Consider the following 6,910-nt stretch of genomic DNA (forward strand, 5'->3'; position numbering starts at 1 on the left):
CCTGGCCGCTACGATTATCAGTTTTCGATAAGGCTACGTGTAGCCGCGGCTAAACGGGCGGCCGTGAGAACAAATTGCGGCTGGTTGCGAGAGGAGAACGAGCGAACCGAAATTCGAGAGAGCGAGCGATCGGACGAAGCGGAGTTCGATGATCGAACGGTTTTGCGGTGCGATGGCGAAAAAAAAGGACGATTTTGTTAGCGGTTATCAAGGAGTTTGGTGGTGGTTTCTGGTGCGTGGAATAAAGATTAGTTGGTTTTGGCGTTGAATTAGAAAAAATATTTTATATATAAAGGAGAAGGAAAGTAGATAGGCGTTTCATGTGTGTGACAGCGGAAAACGCAATTTTTTTTAGCGCAGGTAACATTTCTGACTGGTGTGCAAAAAACGGGATTAGCTGGTGAAATTTTGTTGGTAAGTTGGTGCGGAAAATAGCAGGCGTTTATAGTGGTGATATTAATTATAGTGAATAATACTACAAATAAGTGCTTTTTAATCTTTTATTAATTCGTTTTAAACATAATTAGAAAAACATCCGTAAATAGTTAAAATAGTTTGTACGATCTTTTTCTTTGTAATTTATCCACAAATCCTTCATTTTTTTCGTAGTGCGTAAGGTGATGAGCAATAGGGTGTTAGCACTTAGGAATAGAGCAATTCAAATTAATACAGGTAGCTTAACTAATATTTGTGCATTCCAACCTACATATACCTTAACTCCACAACTGTTAGCGAAATCCTGTATGAATCAGGAATATAGTTATAAAGAACGCCTCCAGATCCTCAAAGCAGAGCTTCTTAACCAAAGTGTCGAAATCGAAAGAGCGTTAAACGGTACAATTTTCAAGTATGGCGTATGAATTTCCGATAGAGAAAGCAATGCTTTACATCCGGAATATCACGGAACAGCAAAAGATCTGGACGGTTTTCTATATCAAATAGAGTATTTTGCTAAACAAATTCCTGAAGGGGAATCAGAAGAGGACCTCATACGAACGGTAATGTTCAAATTGAAGGGAGAAGCTGCGGGTTCTTTAATCGAATTTTGGATGATTCGTGGGACAGCGTTAAAATGAATCTGATAAAAGTGTTTGGAGAAAAATTTAGCTTGGAAGCCATTTTCCAGCAAGTCGAGACGCTGCAACAAGAGGTCAATGAACCTTTTTCCAATACAAAGAAAGAGTGATGAAACTTAAAGAACATATTATTAATAATGATAGAACAAATACGGAAGATTCATACGCACTTAAAAACTTAAAAATACATTTCTTAGCTGGTTTAAAGAACCCGGAATTAAAAACTCTTGCGAGAACCAATAAGCATCTCAGTTTTGATGAACTTTTGGAATATCTCCAGGAAGAGGTAGTTCAAATCGAATATATCCGAAAGATCGAGGAAAGATTAAACCGCATGCAATTTTTCGAAACTCACAGCAGTGAGAGTTCTATGAACCCGTGCCAAAACAGCTATAATTACACCTATCCAAATAACCAAACTGCTCCTAACGTAGATTTAAGCACTGATAGTAGAAAACGCTGCGAAAATGTTAACAGTAGCATTAACCATTCACAAATTAGTAGTTTTGAATTTCCCCAACACAACAGTACAACACATAATAATAATCCTCCTAACTTTAATAATAATTATTCACGCCCGAGAAGATACTTACACCATATAGAAACAATAACACACAAAACACAATACCTCGAAATAATTTTACACAAGGGCCTTCTCAAAATAACCTCTACACTAACTCTAACAGCTCACACAATCAACAACAATCCGATAATCAAAAAAACTAAAACAAGGAGCACTAGTCAATCTTAATAAAAACACTAGTGTTCCTTCAAGCCAAAACAATATATTCTTCTTCGGTTCATGCCAAGAACATCGAAATAAATCTGATAACGGTTATGTAGCGATTTGGTAGAAGAGAATGAATTGCTTAATATCGATTATATAAAAGACGGTAAATTAATGGCCAAAGTTTTATCGACATGTATGGGAGCAAAAGAAATTAATTATTTAATTGATACTGGAGCCTGCTTTAACTTTCTAAGTTTGGAATTAGCAAAAGAGCTTGGGGCATCTTCAATCGATTATAATGATATTATAAAATTTGCTAGTTTTGATGGAACAGTATCCGAAACTGTAGGATCAATTGTAATTGACTTACATATTGGTAGGTCAACATACCCAATAAAATTTTACATAATTAAAACACTTAATGTCCCAGGAATTTTGGGGGCAGAATTTCTAAAGGAATACACAATAAAAGTCGATAAATACTTTCAAAGCATATCCCTAAAAAATCCAGTTAACGGAGAGGTCAATGAAATAATATTGAAAAATTAACCATTAATAGCTTTGAATGCGATTTAGCTTCCCCCACAGAAGATTTCGAACTACTTCCACACATTGAGAAACAAGAAATAGATTGTGATGTAGTTGAAACAAGTAAAGAGATACAACTGATAGGTTCTGAAAGATATGTGGAATTGTTGAGAAAAATTAGTCTTGATCATTTAGAACAGACTACAGCAAAGGATATAAAAATATCATAAATGATTTTAAAAATATATTTTATTTGCCAGGGGATAATTTAACATATACAGATGCAGCATCACATGAAATAGAAACAAACTCTAATATCCCCATTTACAAACGACAGTATAGATTTCCGGCAGCATTAAATACGATTATGGAGTTACATATAGAGGAAATGTTAAAACAACAAATTATAAGACCTAGTAAGAGCCCTGGGAATGCTCCTGTGATGTGCATACCAAAAAATCTGATGTTGATGGGGAAAGAAAATACCGAATTGTTGTTGATTTTCGAGCTCTCAATGCAATTACAAAGCCTTTCATTTATCCAATTCCTCGGATAGATGATATCATGGATAACATTGGCCAAAGTAAATATTTTCCACAATTGATCTGAAATCCGGGTTTTTCCAAATACCTATAGCACGTAAAGACGCTGCGAAAACAGCATTTCAACGTCCAAAGGACATTATGAGTTTTTAAGAATGCCAATGGGTTTGAAAAATAGTCCTTCAACTTTCCAGAAACTTATGAACACAGTTCTTTACGCTATACAACCCGTTAAGGCATTCGTGTACTTAGACGATATTGTAGTGTTTGGTGAATCAGAAGAGGAACACAATCTGAATTTGGTGAAAGTTCTAAACGGATTAAAACAGCACAACCTCAAGATTGAACCATCAAAATGTAAAATTCTTCATAAACAAATAAACTTTTTGGGCCACACTATAAATGAGGAAGGGATTAAACCTACTTCAGCTAATGTAAATCTATTTTAAATATGCCAATTCCAAAAACTCTCAAGGAGCTACGTTCGTTTTTGGGAACCATTAATTTTTATGGGAAATTTCTTCCAAACGTTTCCAATATTCGCAAACCATTGCACGAATTATTAAAGAAAAATACAAATTTTGTTTGGAATGAATGCTGTCAGCTAGCATTCGAAAAATTAAAACAACTTCTTACTTCTGAGCCTTTATTAGTACGTCCTAACTATAATGATGTTTTTGTAATCACCACTGATGCCAGTGATTACGCTCTCGGAGCAGTCCTTTCGAATGAGAAAACCATTGAAAGGCCAATTGCTTATGCTAGCAAAACTCTTGTGGGAGCAGAGAAACGATACCACCCAATCGAGAAAGAGCTTTTGGCGATCGTGTGGGCCGTAGAACACTTTAAACATTATGTCTATGGACAGAAGTTCATCATATACACTGATCATAGACCATTAGTGTCGATATGGAGACTCAAAGAAAATTCTCCAATATTATCGCGATTGCGATTAAGGCTCCAGGGATTACAATGTGAAATAAGGTATAGAAAAGGGAAGGAGAATGTGGTTGCCGATTTTTTATCAAGGCTTCCTCAAATTAAACTGAGGGAAATACAAGAAGATGGACAAATTAAAACGGTAGCAGTCATCACACGCCAACAAATCAAGAAAAACCTTATTCCAAATAACGTAGAGGAAAGTATCGGCGGGCAAACAATGAAGGATACTAAACAGACAAATCACTCGGAAGATTTAATGAAAATGGATTTGGAAAGGGAAACAAGCGAAAAAGAAATACAGAGGAGGGACAAATTGAACAATTTAAAAGAAAAAGCAAAACTAAAATTTCAAAATTACACACCAGGTACTGATAAAGTGGAAATAGAAAGATCTGAAATTAACACCGTTCTTCAGGAGTTTCACGATGCTCCATTAGGAGGACACTTAGGAACCAGAAGAATGAAAAGAAGGATTAAGGACTTATTCTTTTGGAAGGGGATGGACAAGGATATCGAAGGGTACGTAAGAAGTTGTAAATCGTGCCAGCTCAATAAGATAGGAAGATGCAACAAAATTCCTATGCAAATCACAACCACCTCAAATTATCCTTTTGAAAAAGTATACATGGATATTGTGATTTTACCAGAATCAGAAAAAGGGAACAAATATGGATTGGTTATCCAAGATGATCTCTCCAGATATCTTATTGTAACGCCCATGGTAAATCAAGAGGCAACAACAGTAGCGAAAGCCTTTGTAGAAGAGGTTATTTGCCTTGTAGGGGTTCCTATAGAATTAGTAACAGACCAGGGCACAAATTTCATGAGTCAGGTCATGAAAGATGTATGTGAGCTTTTAAAAATTAAAAAAATTAATACTTCTGCATACCACCCTCAAGGAAATATAGTTGAAAGAGCGAATAGAGAATTAAAAATATATTTAAGACAATTTGTCGGGAAAAATTATAAAACTTGGGATAGAGTATTACCATAATTCGCTATGGAATACAATACGTGTATAAACACTTCGACAGGGTACACTCCATATGAGTTGGTTTTCGGGAGGAAAGCTAGATTGCCAACATCACTGTATAATCAAAACGAAAGGAAAAGATTGTACTCCGATTTTTGTGAAGAAATGCAAACAAAACTAAGGGAGATGCACTTGATTGCTAGGAAAAATCTTATACAATCGAAACATAAAAGAAAAAAAAAGTACGACCAGAACGCTAATGAGTGGCAACCCATGTGGGGAGAAATGGTACTGGTCCGGAACAATCAAACGGGTGAAGGGCAAAAGTTGCAAGGTATTTGGAGAGGACCGTATGAGGTGGTGGAAATACCAAGCGATCAGACGTGTACAATAAGAAATGGGAAAAGGCTAGAGAAGGTCCACAACAACAGGTTGAAGAGGTTCAACGAATAAAAAATAAAATAAATGAAAATAGAATAGATTAAAAATTTACCGAGTCTGCCCGGGATAAGGCACGTGCAAAAGGAGGAAATGCCCTGCACTAGGGTTAAGTTTAGATTAGGTAGTGTAGGGAAAACGGAGCAGATTGAGAATAGGGCATAGCTAGGGACTTAAGCAAAATTTAAAATTAGGATAAAAAAAAATGTAAATGGATATGCATCAACATTTCTATAATAATGCTAATTTAGCTGATCGGGTTTAAAATTAGGATGTTATCGATTTATAAGCTTATTATATTAATTTTTATGCATATCCATAATAAAAATTTGTAAAATTAGTGAAAAAAAAAAAAAAAAAAAAACGTTTGGCAGGCTAACTACACTTTAAGGCACACATCACACGTCACCACTGTACACACATACACTTTGCACGCACGGGTAGAACGCTACACGCACGGAGAGAAGCGGAAAGCAAACAACCGAGTTCATGGCATAGCGGCATAATATTCGATGTTCAATTTAAAGGTAGATCTGGTGCGGTTGAGCGGATGAATTTGATAGGACAAAGTTGATCGAATGCTCCCCCAGAGATTGCTCTTAGTAGAGGATTGAACAGGCACACGGCAAATTATTAGACAGCACCTTAAACAATAAGACGAAACAATAAGCACAGCGAAGCAGATTGTTCGATCCGTATACTTAGGTTGCGAGCGATGCTAATAAGCCAAGAAGCGAGAGATCCTTTATGAGAGACGAAGCGATTGCTTATACACTGCACGTTGTTGAAACACTGTGCACGTTTATTGCGACGGAAGTGGTAGGATAATTGAACAGAATTGGTAACAAGGAGACAGCATGCTTGAAATAGAAAGCACATATACAAATTTTCTTGCTATCGAAAAAAAAAAAAAAGTGTAATGAGATGTAGCGACCTTGGCCGCTACGATTATCAGTTTTCGATAAGGCTACGTGTAGCCGCGGCTAAACGGGCGGCCGTGAGAACAAATTGCGGCTGGTTGCGAGAGGAGAACGAGCGAACCGAAATTCGAGAGAGCGAGCGATCGGACGAAGCGGAGTTCGATGATCGAACGGTTTTGCGGTGCGATGGCGAAAAAAAAAGGACGATTTTGTTAGCGGTTATCAAGGAGTTTGGTGGTGGTTTCTGGTGCGTGGAATAAAGATTAGTTGGTTTTGGCGTTGAATAAGATAAAAATATTTTATTTATAAAGGAGAAGGAAAGTAGATAGGCGTTTCACAAGTTAAAGGAGGTGTCCAAAAAACGAAAAGGGTTCCATATTTGGCTGTTCCTACCATATGGTTCTCTGATGACTGCTCTAAGGAGTAGTAAGACGGTGTCCAAAGGTCTCTTGGGGGTATCAAAGCGATACCCTCGATGAATAAGGGTACCAGCTGAGAACGAAATGAAGGTCCCCATAGTCGTCATACAAGTTACAGGAGGTGTCCAAAGTACGAAAAGGGTTCCATATTCGGCTGTTCCTACTATATGGTTCTCTGATGACTGCTCTAAGGAGTAGTAAGACGGTGTCCAAAGGTCTGTTGGGGGTATCAAAGCGATACCATCGATGAATAGGGGTACCAACTGAGTACGAAATGAAGGTCCCCATAGTCGCCATACAAGTTATAGGAGGTGTCCAAAAAACGAAAAGGGTTCCATATTC

General features: G+C 37.1%; 1 long non-coding RNA gene across 1 annotated transcript; it reads right to left on the bottom strand.

The window, feature by feature from the left end:
• Positions 1–5,440: 5,440 nt before the first annotated feature.
• LOC118516605 lies at positions 5,441–6,422 on the bottom strand. Its single transcript, XR_004907957.1, has 2 exons — positions 5,931–6,422; positions 5,441–5,873 (listed from the first exon to the last, which is right to left on the bottom strand). It is a non-coding gene; the product is annotated as an uncharacterized LOC118516605 (long non-coding RNA).
• Positions 6,423–6,910: the final 488 nt, after the last annotated feature.

The sequence above is a fragment of the Anopheles stephensi genome, unplaced genomic scaffold (genome assembly GCF_013141755.1).
Source record: "Anopheles stephensi strain Indian unplaced genomic scaffold, UCI_ANSTEP_V1.0 ucontig353, whole genome shotgun sequence".
Taxonomy (NCBI): domain Eukaryota; kingdom Metazoa; phylum Arthropoda; class Insecta; order Diptera; family Culicidae; genus Anopheles; species Anopheles stephensi.